This window comes from Amborella trichopoda, chromosome 10 (genome assembly GCF_054954075.1).
Source record: "Amborella trichopoda isolate Santa Cruz 75 chromosome 10, AtrichopodaSantaCruz75HAP2 v2.0, whole genome shotgun sequence".
NCBI classification, from domain to species: domain Eukaryota; kingdom Viridiplantae; phylum Streptophyta; class Magnoliopsida; order Amborellales; family Amborellaceae; genus Amborella; species Amborella trichopoda.
Window position 1 is genome coordinate 38,388,284 of NC_142345.1, and position 12,646 is coordinate 38,400,929.

Here is a 12,646-nt window from a genome sequence, read left to right on the forward strand (position 1 = left end):
CATTTCGATCATGGATTACAAAAAATTCTATTATGGGTTACAAAAAAACAAAAAATTCGATCATGGATTACAAAAAAACAAAAACAATTCGATCATGGATTACAAAAAATCGATCAAGTATTACAAAAAAATCTATCATGGATTACAAAAAAATACAAAAAAAAAAAAAAAAAAAAAAAAAAAAAATTCCATACAGGACTCGCCGATTCACTGTTCGGACTCGCCGATTCCGTACAGTGAATCGGCGAGTCACTGTACATAATCGTCCGGTTCTCTCTAGAACCGGACGATTTTCGATTTTTTAGCCGATACGATCCACTTTTGTGATTTCCGAGTCGAACCGGGCGAGTCCGGTTCGACTCGGCGTTTTTTAAAACACTGCAGCTACCATATTTGGCTGGCTGTATACCGTATTCAACTCCTCCAATAAAGAAGTAAATTGAGAATACAGACCATCATCTAATCTGTCATATGAAAAATTTGAATTCCTTACGATTTGATTTCTTAAAAATTCATAAACATCACCCACCTTCTCATATGGTTGAGCCACCTTATCAAATAATTTTAGAACCCGAGCCATTTGTGATGCGAAAAAATACCGGATTGCCTATCCCCACACCGACGTGAGTTACATTGCTATTTTCTGGAAGGCAAAGAACTTTCGACGCCCAATAAATTTCGGAATAAGAAGAGAAGGCGTTTTTTCACACGATCATACAATTAAATTGGAGTAAGAAGAGGGGTGCTTTTTTGTAAATGCATTTCGCCCTCCGTTAGAGAGAGAGAGAGAGAGAGGCTGAGCAATTTGAGCTGAAGCATGCCAGGGCCTGGGCCTCATCTGATATACACTCTTGGGACCGGTTCAGCTCTTATGTCTCTCTCTAATGGAAGGTTGACTCCGCACCATTGCGTGGTTTATGCTACCAATGCTTTTCTTGGGCCTGATCTTGGCTCCTTCTCTGAGTGGCTCACTTCAACACTGGGAATTGGAGAGAGCTTGGGCTCTTCTATGATGGGTTTCATCCACCACCCACTGTATTATATCCTAATTTTAGGTTTTCCCCTCTCTCTCTTCTACGCTTGGCTCTCCAGAGTTGCTGCTCAATCAAATTTCCTGGAGACTTTTTCTGGGGTGAGTAAATGATTCCAGCTTTTCTTTTGCTTAATTGGAAGGGAAAACTCCATTTTGTTTTGGTGTAATTCTTGCTGTTTCTTCTCAATTATAGTTTGAGCGTCAAAATTACGGAGAACTTTGAGTTGGATTAGGTTTTAAATGTCAAAGTTCAGAAAAAAAAAGAAAAATATTTTGTTTCAATTTCCTAGTATCATTTGAGAGTTAAATATCTACTGAAGCTTGAAGTGGTTGCCTTTGGATTTTTTTTTCTTTTGTTTTATTTTTTTTCCCTCTTGGGTTCTGTGATCACTTTCTTTTCTTTTTTTTGCTGTCTTTTCCTCATTCGTATGTAACTCTATTTTCTTCTTTTCCCCTGTACAAAGAGATTCTCCTCATTTGTATGTAACTCTATTTTCTTCTTTTCCCCTGTACAAAGAGACTGAAACCCAATGTTACCTTTTCCCATGATATTCTTCAGCATTTCGTCTCAATCATAATTTGAATTTTGAAAGTTGAAATATGCAAGCAATTCGAGTTGCATTTGTCTCAGATGTCATTTGAGATTATAATTAGAATTATGAAACATGAAGCGATTTGCGCTTTTCTCCCCTTATCTTAATCATGGTTCTAGTTCTTTATGTGATTTCCTAAAACGTTTTTGATGTCTAACTCTTTCCGGTATACAATTGCAGGTGGCTCTTAGCAGAAGGCAATGCATTTTGTTGATTTCTGCGGGTTCATTGTCACACTTCTTCTTGGACCATTTGTTTGAGGTAAGCATGATGCATTCTGGTTGGTTGGATGAGGATGGTGATCGATTATCGATTATGTACAATTGAAGATTATGGAATCCTTCAATTTGAGGTTTTTTTTTTTTTTAATTAATTATGTAATATTTTCTGTGTCAGGATGGGGATACTTAGTTTTTTTTTGTAAATATTTTATCATTTATAATTCATTTGGCTCCTTGGTATCAACTGCCATCTTATGCATTTGATTGGAAAGGTTGTCTTTGGAATTTTGATGTCAATGGCCTATGTGTGGACAATTAGAGCTTTGAATAATTAGTGACTTCGACCTGTGAAGATGGCCCAAACATGGATATGTTTGAAGGCAAGTATGAAGCAATCACAACCTAGTGATTTGGTTCCCATTTAAACTCTTCCTATGCCCTAAGTCCAAATATCTACAAGAGAAAGATACCCTTCTGTACACACTTATACACATAGCATAGCTCATATAGGGCCTATAAACTCTTTCTAATGGTCCTTAAGAAAGTGACAGCATTCTTCAAGCTTATCTGATTTCAAGGCTTTTGCTTTTTTTTACTGATATTGCTATTATGACAAGGCAAGTTGATCTTTGCTATCATATTAACAGTCTCCTCTTAATTATAGCTAAATGTTACCTGATAAGTATGCCTAGGCTGTGCATTTCTTGCCTTCCTTCACTCTAACACACTTCAGTAGTTCTTTACTAATAGTTGAAAGGACTGCAGTTTAAATCTAGTTTGTGTCCATGTCAATCCTTGTTTTGCTCCTTGTTATATCAGCAGTCTTTTTGTCTATGGCAGGATGGCAAGACAAAAAAACTTCTAAAAGGCAAAAGTGACAATAGTAAGAAGCAAAAACTTTTTTATTTATTGAAGAACTCGACTTTAATAAAGTGGAATTAACAAATGAGCTAGATGATTTATGTCAAAGTGCTTCATTTACGAAGTTAATTAAGTATACATTAATTAGGGAATACAAGGTGATTTCTCACATATGGTGTCTATGATTTTTAGATTAACAACCTTGAGGATAATATCCATCCGGAGTTTCTCCATGCAGCAAATTACACAATTAACTAGTCTGGGGGGCTATTTATTTCTATTCGATGAGGCTACAAGATATTATAATTGCATGTGCATTTCTCAATGCACAATTTATAAGCTTTGGTTTCCTTATGTAAGTCTATAGTAAGAGATTTATTCTCAATGACAGCCATAGGAAATATACTTGTGTTTCCAGTGATGAAAATTCAAATTGGCTTTTGTGCAATGGACAATGGGGACATATTTTACATGGACACTTCCAAGCATGTTTAGTTTCTGTGTATGGCCCTCTTTCGATATATACAATTCTTAGACAAGGGATGCATGGCGATGCCATTATGCTTATTCTGCCATGATTCGGAAGATGGCCCCTAGAGCATAACACTGTGGTTCGAAAAAGTGTGAACCATTAGAAAAAGATGGTAAAGAAAATTAATAGGCTTAGTATATATATATATATATATATATATATATGTATATGTGAGTGAGTGCGTGTGTCATGAAACGCATGAAATCCAAAGTAAGTGCAAAAGAAGGTTCTATAACATGACCATGCAAAATTGAGGATGTAATTGGTACAAAATTGAGGACGAAATTGTACTGCCATTTTTAATTATATGTAGTCTAGTTTGAATCTGAAATCTGGGAGAAAATATTGCATAAATATTCATATCCAACTTAAATATCCTTATTACAGGTGCAACATTCTTTCTTTTTTATAATAGTGAGAAGTTATTGAATTTATCTACATATATCAACTAGAAATATGAAATGTCCTAATATCCTCATTTTCTTGTTTTGAAGAACTTGTATCTGTCCGTCCTGCACAAGTATTCTTGGCTTAGTCCATGCTACTTGCACATTGACTCGAATGTCAGTATCTAAAAATGTCAATGTTTCTAGTATTTCGGCCTAAAAGTCGATACCGCTAGGCAAGATTGCTTGACTTTGAACATTGCCATGAGCCTTTTTCCTTGTTTTTATGTACCCAATGTCCTCAAACGTCATGGTAACACTGAGGTCTGAGATTCAAATCTCTCTTATGTAAATCAAGCAGACTTACCAGAACAGAAAAATACAGATTATTGATTCATTGTACAATGAGAAGCAAGAAAATATTGAAAATCATGTTACTAATCCTTTCTTTCTACCCTGACTTTGTATCTTGATTTCCATATCATACTGAATATCCATCTGTGTTCATATGTGCTTGTTTGGTCAGGAGTCCTTGCAAAGGACGTAGGACTTGCTCATCCATTTAAGTGGTTGGTGTTTGTCACTCCTCTACAAGTATATATATTTGTTATGGCTAACAGAGAATGCTATATACATCGAATTGTATGCATGAGAGTACAGACAAACGTTAGTTGTTACCCCAGAAAATACATGGCTAGAAAGGAGAGGAAAAGAATAGGGATTGAGAATCTTCAAAGATGGTACGTTCTGTAATCTCTTTGGCTCCCGCCCATTGTAGCCAAGAAAAACTTGAACTTCCATGGGAGTCCACATGAAAGTCTGGGCGTACCCATGATAGGGGCTTGTTTCTCAAGAGAATTAGGAACCCATTTTGTTACCGTATTCTAGTTTGGCAGGTATGCCTGCGATGCTATTGAAGCAAAAGCTATAGTGCTATTAACAAGAATCTAGATATTTTATTCAAGCTGTTGATGGAGGGGAACTCTTGTCGCAGGATCCAATGGGCTATTCATGCAGGAATTTGCTCGTGTGATTTAGACAACATTTTTGCATATTTTTTAGATATATGCTGCAAAGCCATTGTGACTTTCAGGTTGTCCTGGAGAGACCAACAATTTGCAGATTTCCAGGCTAGAGAAAGGTTCTTTTGAACCTCAATTGCTATCAATTAAACCTAGAACACCCCACTTATCTCCACCCTTTCTTGTATGAAATTCTTCTTTTTGTACTTCTATATCTATATGTTTTTCTATAACTTTTCATACTTGTTCATATGAAACACAGATGACAATAAAAAAATAAAAATATGATGGAACTCTTTTATGGCTCCAGAATATGTAGTGAATCAGCCCCACCATTCTCAAGCCAACCTATCAGCCTCATCATTGGCCTCTAGATAAATATCACAGAATGTGCTCCCAACGATCTTCTATGAATATTTTGTGGAATCTCATTGTTCAGTTATTATTATTATTATTTAATTTTCATTCAGTTGTACAAAGAAGCCATTAGATATTATTACCTATAATGAAATCATAACGGCAAGAGAAATGTGCAAACGGTTCTTAGGATATTTGCAGCTCGTGTGGAATCATTTCACAAACAAAATGCTTGCGTGCATGTATGTACCTACGGAGAGAGAGAGTCATAAGCATGACCAGGAAAGTTGTGAGTGTGAAAACAGAATGCATGTGGTTTTTTGTTTCTCTATGTCATTTGGAATTTGTTATGAAAAACTTCAGGCTTAAGGAACGAAAATCATATTTTTCCAGTCCCTCCCCAATTACTGACCCCCAAAAAGGAAAAGGAAAAGAAAAAGAAACAAATGAAATCATAGTTGTCTCCCATCAAAAGTAAAGCAAAAAGAAATATAGGAAGTTGGAAAGAGAGTATACAATAGGGCCATTTACCTGGGGGTGTACCATTGACAGAGCTCAAAAGTCCTAAAAAGAAGTTTTTCTAAACTTTGTAGCACACTCCCATCCACTTGGTTTCACATCCCATAGCTATTGTGACCTTGTACTGAAGGTAAAAGTTATTATAAAATAATCTCAATTGATAACTTTGGTTGTAGTTGTCTTATTCTTGAGTACCATGTTGCTGAGCATCCCACTAGTGAGAGTCCATGAGTGGGCTTATTTACTAAACACAAGTCTTTTTATGGGTGGCCATTTAGAATTTTAAGCAGTTGTATGGATTGAATAGTATCTTATTGCTTGTCATTCGTAGCAGGCTACATCTAATCCATTCCTTAGGCAATAAGCTTGTTTGTCTTGCCAGAGCATCGCTATGAAGTCCTCCTGCATTCTGTATCCTACTGCTGATTTTATAATTCTCTGTTCAAGTTCTTAATTTAAAAGTTCATTATGTTATTTGGACAGGAAAATGGTCATTCTGAGATATATACCTGGATATTGAGCACAGGTTGGTGGAAAGGCCGAGCTCCTGTCAATCCCGATGCCGTTATTGTGGTTGGGTTTTTATGTACTTGCTTGTTAGGGGCCTTCATATACATTCACAGGTGATGTATTGTGTAGATCTCAAATCTCTCTCCCTCCCTCCCTCTCTCTCTCTCCCTCCCCCCCTCCCTCTCTCTCTCTGTCTCGTGCTTTGTTTGGTGATTGTCAAATCATCACACCTATGTTTTCCTCAAAAGATTAAGGATATTATGGTAAGAAGAAAAGGGACTTTCTTGAGGAGCAAGAAAAAAACCTCGGGATCTGTATAGAAGTGGTACATAATACTCACCTCTTTTTAGTCACCCCTTTGGCATCATGGGAATGCATCTCCAAGAAGGAGATGAGTCTCCAAGAGAGAGACCTCCTAGAGATAGGTGGTATTCCCATCACTTTCTATTTCTAGAGAGACTCTCTCAGTTGCTCTCAAGGTTATCTTTCCAATACCAATGTAGAGAAAGATAGGTTGATCTATGGTGTTAATTGGTCGGTCGAGTGTGTACAGATGGGATGATCGGTGAAGTCTTTTAGCGACATTTTGAGAGAGGTATTTCTTTTGTAACTTAAAACTGTAATCTTTATTGGGATAATGGATTTCTACTTAACAAGGCTGATCTTTTTGTTATTATGGTGTGCTTTTAGTTTTACTTTATTTCTTCCTCTGAATTTGTGTTTGTATTCACCTATTTCGTATTTAACCGATTATATACATGATCTAGGGTGGGATCCTTTGTTGGGATTCCTTGTTTCCCAAGGACAACCCCCTCCATTTTCTCTCTATCACCATAATCATGGTATCCATCGCGCGAAAACGTCGTTCATTTTGCGGTCTTGTTTTTACTGCAGAGTGAAGCCTGGGAAATCTGTTATATCAGGAGGAAGTCAATCAATAAAACTTATTGCGGCGATAATATTTTTTTACTGCTTGTGGTGTGTCAGCCAAATTTATTTGAGAGACCCTCCTCAGCCGCAGTTGGAGAAGAGGCAGATCTAGGAGTTTTGGTTTTTCTCACGCTTTATTTCTTTCTACCCCATGGCTTGTGCATCACCTCGATGAACCAAAAAGAAACAACAGAACAGCTACAACTCTGACTCTTGTACCATTGAGATTAGTTAGTCAAAGATGAGATTTTTTTTCTTCTTACTGTCTGGCAATAGGAAAAGTTTGAAGCATCATTGGTCCATGTTTGTCCACTTTTGTGGACGGAAAGAATTTCTTTCTATTAGAAGTTGGAAGCATATTCAGTCCATGTTTGTCGACTTTCGCTGAGAGAGAGCGAGTTTCTCTCCTAAATGAGAAAAACAGAGAAAGGGGGGAGAAATGTTCTCTCTGTGGTTTCTGGATGCCCTAAGATTGCAGTGTATCACGAGTATCACGCATTTGAGAAGCCATTGAGATTAGTTAGTCAAAGATGAGATTTTTGTTCTTCTTACTGTCTGGCAATATGAAAAGTTTGAAGCATCATCAGTCCATGTTTTTCCACTTTTGTGGACGGAGGGAGAGAATTTCTATGAGAAGTTGGAAGCATATTCAGTCCATGTTTGTCGACTTTCGTTGAGAGATAGAGAGAGTTTCTCTCCTAAATGAGAAAAACAGAGAAAGGGGGGAGAAATGTTCTATATCTGGTTTCTAGATGCTCTAAGATTGCAGTGTATCATGAGTATCAGGCATTTGGGAAGGCATCGCCAAATATGAAATGCAAGTAGGCAGACTTTGTCCTCACAGTTTGTGTTTGTGAATGCTCGAGAAAGAGGTTTCCGCATTTTTTCGCTGGGTTTGTAAAAAAAGGAAAAAGTTCATACAAGGGTGCAACTTTATATTATAGAAGTGATATTGTCATCATTATCATTAGAGCAATTTCGCAATTATTTGCATTTTATAGAAGAAAGATGCATTGCAAAATTGTTTAGAAGAGTATTTTTTGGAAATGCCTTTCAATTCATCATAGTGCCCTTGAAATGTATAGATATAAAGGGAAAAAAAAACTCAGTACTAAAGAAGAATGCATTTGTAGGATCGTCTTTATTATTATTATTATTATTTTATTTTTATTTAATTTCAAGTATTTATAGATCTGTTCAATTTGTATCATTTTTAAAATTTTAAATTTCACAGTTAGAATCGAACATAAATTTTTAAGTCAGTCAGTCATAAGATTTCCTGACACCAAAACTACATCTTCATGAAACTTAGAGGTGCGGCTTATATACTATAAGGTGGGCACGTTATCAAACCGTACCTTTGTAAAATGTCTCTTTTGAGGTAGTTCAACATTAACTGTGGTGGGGAATATAACGCCAAGCATTGTGATGGGTATTCCTTTCTCTCCCCGAACCCAGGCTAGTCCTTTCTCTCTCTAGACCCCGAGCCAACCTGTTTCCCTCTCTAAACCCCATCCAATTGCCTCCATTTTCTGTTTAAACCCAAACTCATATGTGTTCTCTCTTTAACCTATCAGCACTACCTATATTTGCATTTGAATGGGATGTGGATGCTCTCTTGAAGAGATGTGGTAATGGGCAGAATGGCGTGGTCGCTCGGCTTTAACTAGGGCTTGCCCCAACAGGGCTGGGCAACCACGCCCTGAGAGCAGAACCACCAGGTAGGGCTGGCTTGATTTGGCCCAGCCGGATCCCTTTTTTTTTGTTTTCTTTCTTTTATTTGTTTTTTAGTTGCACTTGGCCCTACTTGGCCCAACCTAGATAGGGCCAAGGGTGGGCCTAGGCTTGGGATAGAGCATCTTTGGCCAGGTCTAGGCCTTAATGGCTAGGCCTGGCCTGGCCTGTGCCAACCCTACTCGAGAATAGTGGGATAAAATGGGGCAAAAGAAGAAGGAAAAAGTTTATGTAAGGATGTTACCTTATAATGTAGAACTACGGATGCTTCTCAAAAATCTATTGAAAAAGGTAGTTTTAATGTTGAAAAACCCTTTGATTGATCATCTCGACATCGAGATGTATGACTATGAAAAATAAAAAGATTTAAAGTCTAAAAAATAGTGTATTTTACAACATATTATCTATATCGTCCATTTTCAAGATTTTCATATGTTTATAGATCTTTGTGATTTTAACCATTTTTTAAATTTAAATTTTTATAATTAGATATAAAAATAGATTTTGAGATAATCCTAAGAACATTTTACATCAAAATTATATACCACGATAAAATTTGAAGGTGCACCTTACCTCTACACCTACGGATGCATCCATATGCAAACTGCACCCAAAGAAGAAATACTCAAGAATCAACGCCGAAGAATCAATGCATGATGAAGACAACAAATGCAAAACGAGAATAAATGTACAAGTATTAATACACAAGGAAACTCCATGCACTCAAATAAATAGTAAACCCACAATGTTTTTTTCAAAAAAGTACTCGTCCCCATTTCAAAATGAATTTTAGAGACCACTTCTGGCAAATTTATTTTCATCCCAAATCAAAACACAAGAATAAATGGATGTTTACTAGTTCTGGGACTTAGAAAACTTAGCGAAAGTTCAAATCCATACAAAATGCTTAATTTGTTGCACTTAAATGGAATGTAAAAGTGCCCAATCAAATAAAAAAGCATTGCTTATTTATTTTCAAGGAAAAAAGAATTCCTAGTAAGGTTTTAAAATCCGACATCCTGAATTACTGATCCAAATCAATTTTAGTAAGTGGGTAAATCGGGTTACCCCCAGGTCTGCCTGGTACAATTATCCTATTAATTTTTTTTTATCCTTTTAAAACTATCCAACTGGTCTAGATTTCCAATCAATCACTACAGTGAATAGGGGATTCAAAATCCGATTCCGAGTTTTTAAGACATTGCTTATCACTTTGAGAGCAACATTTTAGGTAGGGATGAGGTTAATGTTTTTGGTTCAAAGTCACATTCATTTAAGAAAATGAGTCACCAAAACAATTATAGACCTCATCGGCAGTTAATGACAAGTAATTTTTTAACTTGAGAGTTCAAAATACCATCAGTCACTTAATATGGCACACCATTTTGCACTTAATTTGCAGTTTGGATCGTTTTGCGATGTTAGGCACTGTGGCATTTTGCACTTTTCGTATTGGTTCTGACCATTTTGCACTGGGCGCAGTAATTCTCAGTCCAAAATATATTTTGCTTGTTCTCAAATTGAAGAAGCATTCCATAACGCTTGTTCTCAAATTGAAGAAGCATTCCATAACTACCACAAGAAGTGAGGAAAAACAAAGTGGAGTCCTTATTCTAGGGTTCACGGTGAAGGCATTTTTTAGCAAATCATCATATTCATCTGAACTTTATCCCAACTATTTGGGTTCGGCTACACGAATCATGTTTTATCATTCTACGTTCATGACAATAGTTTACAAAGTTTTACGCTGGCTTCTTTACTTAACACGACCCTCCTCCTTCACCCTAGCTTGAGAATGATACGACCGGTTTGCACCGGCCAAGGCTGAGTTACGTAAACTTTTTAGCAAATATATGCATACATTATTTTTGTCATTCGAAAAGGAACAATGTATCTAGTTTGTGACTGCAACTGAAAAGGGATAAACCAGCATTCTTCAGCTCCTCCGATTTTTATTTCAAGTTAAGGGGGGTAGGCTTAGAGCACTTGACCCATAACAAAGAATGCCTCTCTCAACTCTCCCAGCTCCACAATCTAGTTGGTATGCTCAATTTTAGTGGTGAATGCCTCTTTGCAACAGTTGGCAAGCCGGACGCTACTGAATGAATCTGTAAGGTAAACAAGAAACTTAGCCGGACGCTACTGAATGAATCTGTAAGGTAAACAAGAAACTGAGATAAGTGTAGTGTGTGTGAGAGAGACATAGAGAGTTCTTTTTCTTCATGAAACCAACTCTGGATAGTAAGCACCTATGACATTAAGCAATATAATCCTGACTACACCACTCTTTTATCCTCCTCTACAATTGCGTCTGAATTTTAAAAACAAGTTTTCCATTTCTCTTCATAACTTTTATTGCAACTCTTCTACATGTTAAGAATTCATAATGTAAGAAGAAAGAGCACCAAGATCTGACTTGGCTTGATTTTTCCTTTGGCTTGCTGCTTCGGTCGCCTGGGATGGCAGATTGCCCACCTTAGAAGGAGCATGGTGGGTCTATGGGACATTTCCAGCCTCACAGACCACCCATAATTCTTGGTGAAGGTTTTTTATCATGGCATTTTTTGCATGTTTCTTCCTGTAACTACCTCATAACGGCTCTGAGTTGCACCACCTGATCTTCACGGAGCTCTGGAACTTGATTCACCGTCATGGGTACATGACTAGAGGCCGCTCTTAGTTCACTTATTCACATGGTTTGGTGGTTGCTTGACCATCGGGAGGCAAAAGGCTCAAAGGGACCTCCAAGCTAACATCATGAAAGGCAGAGGCTTCACTGGGCCACGAATGTTCGGTGGCTTAGATCGCCTGCCGTCCATAGTTGAGTTGGTGTTTGAAAATTTAAGTCAGCTACTTGCATCATGATATCATCAAAGACCGGAGCACTCTTCTGGATCTGCTTCTTTTTTTATTTGGGAGTGGGAGTGGGACTGAATTTCCTTGTTCTCAAAGGAGAACGTGAAGCTTTCGAAGCAGGGAGACGTTATATAATCAGCGTTGATGGAGAATGTGGAGCCTTTGAAGCATAGAGAAGTCCTATACTCGATCTCACAAGTGGTGTGGAGCTAGGTTCTTCCTGGCTCGGCTTTTCTATCATTTTCCTTAGATGAGAGTATAGAAATCCAAGCCGAGTAGGAAGTTTGTGGACCTCCTTTTTAGGATTGGATTTACCCCCAACTAGTGCTTTGTCCTTTTGGTCTACTGGCTTTAAGATGCCTCTGTTGATTTCTCTAACCTGCCATAAAAAGGTCCCTTTGTTGATTTCTCTAACCCGCACCATATGGCAAGTCACTCCTGGTTCACTTCTTCATGGCGCTTGCTTTGAGTTGGGCCCTCTGCTTTTCGGCCACCATGTCCCATAAGCGAGATCGCTCGTGGCTTCCCTTCCTGATTTGGATATTTTTTAAAGAATTTTTTTTGAGGGTTTATCTCAGGAAACAGTATGCTTTGAAATGTAAGTAGGGATCATTTGATACGTTTAATAATATTTTAAAGGGTTTCGTACCCTTCAATGATATTCTCCCTTAAAAAAAATAACAAGGGAAACAAATAGGGTCATGCACAATTTCATGGGAATCAGCAACGAAGCCCAAAATACAAGATTATTTATTAAATGAATTATAGAAGTAGTATAATCAATAAATTGTTAAACTTTGAATTTAATTAATTATTTGTTTTTATAGTAACACCTTACAAATAAAAATATTAATAGTCAAATTTATGAATTGTAATAAGTTTTTGGTTAACAGTATAATGAATTAAAAATTAAATTTCACAAACTTCATTATTGAGTTTTTAAAAGAATTGGGCATTTCTACTCTTCATCATCATCATCATCATCATCGTAGCTTTTTTCTTGCTATTTAAGGTCTGTTACACGAATCCTAAACCGTCATTCTACTCTTTTAAGGGTCATACCCTCAGGAGGTCATAAGTCCCCATATATTT

The 12,646-nt window shown here is 37.1% G+C and overlaps 1 pseudogene across 1 annotated transcript; it reads left to right on the forward strand.

Moving 5' to 3' along the window:
- The first annotated feature begins 384 nt into the window (after window positions 1-384).
- LOC18434110 (uncharacterized) lies at window positions 385-7,226 on the forward strand (annotated as a pseudogene). The gene is made up of 4 exons (XR_016042997.1): window positions 385-1,132; window positions 1,807-1,887; window positions 6,008-6,147; window positions 6,929-7,226. The product of XR_016042997.1 is annotated as an uncharacterized LOC18434110 (transcript).
- The last annotated feature ends 5,420 nt before the right edge of the window (window positions 7,227-12,646 follow it).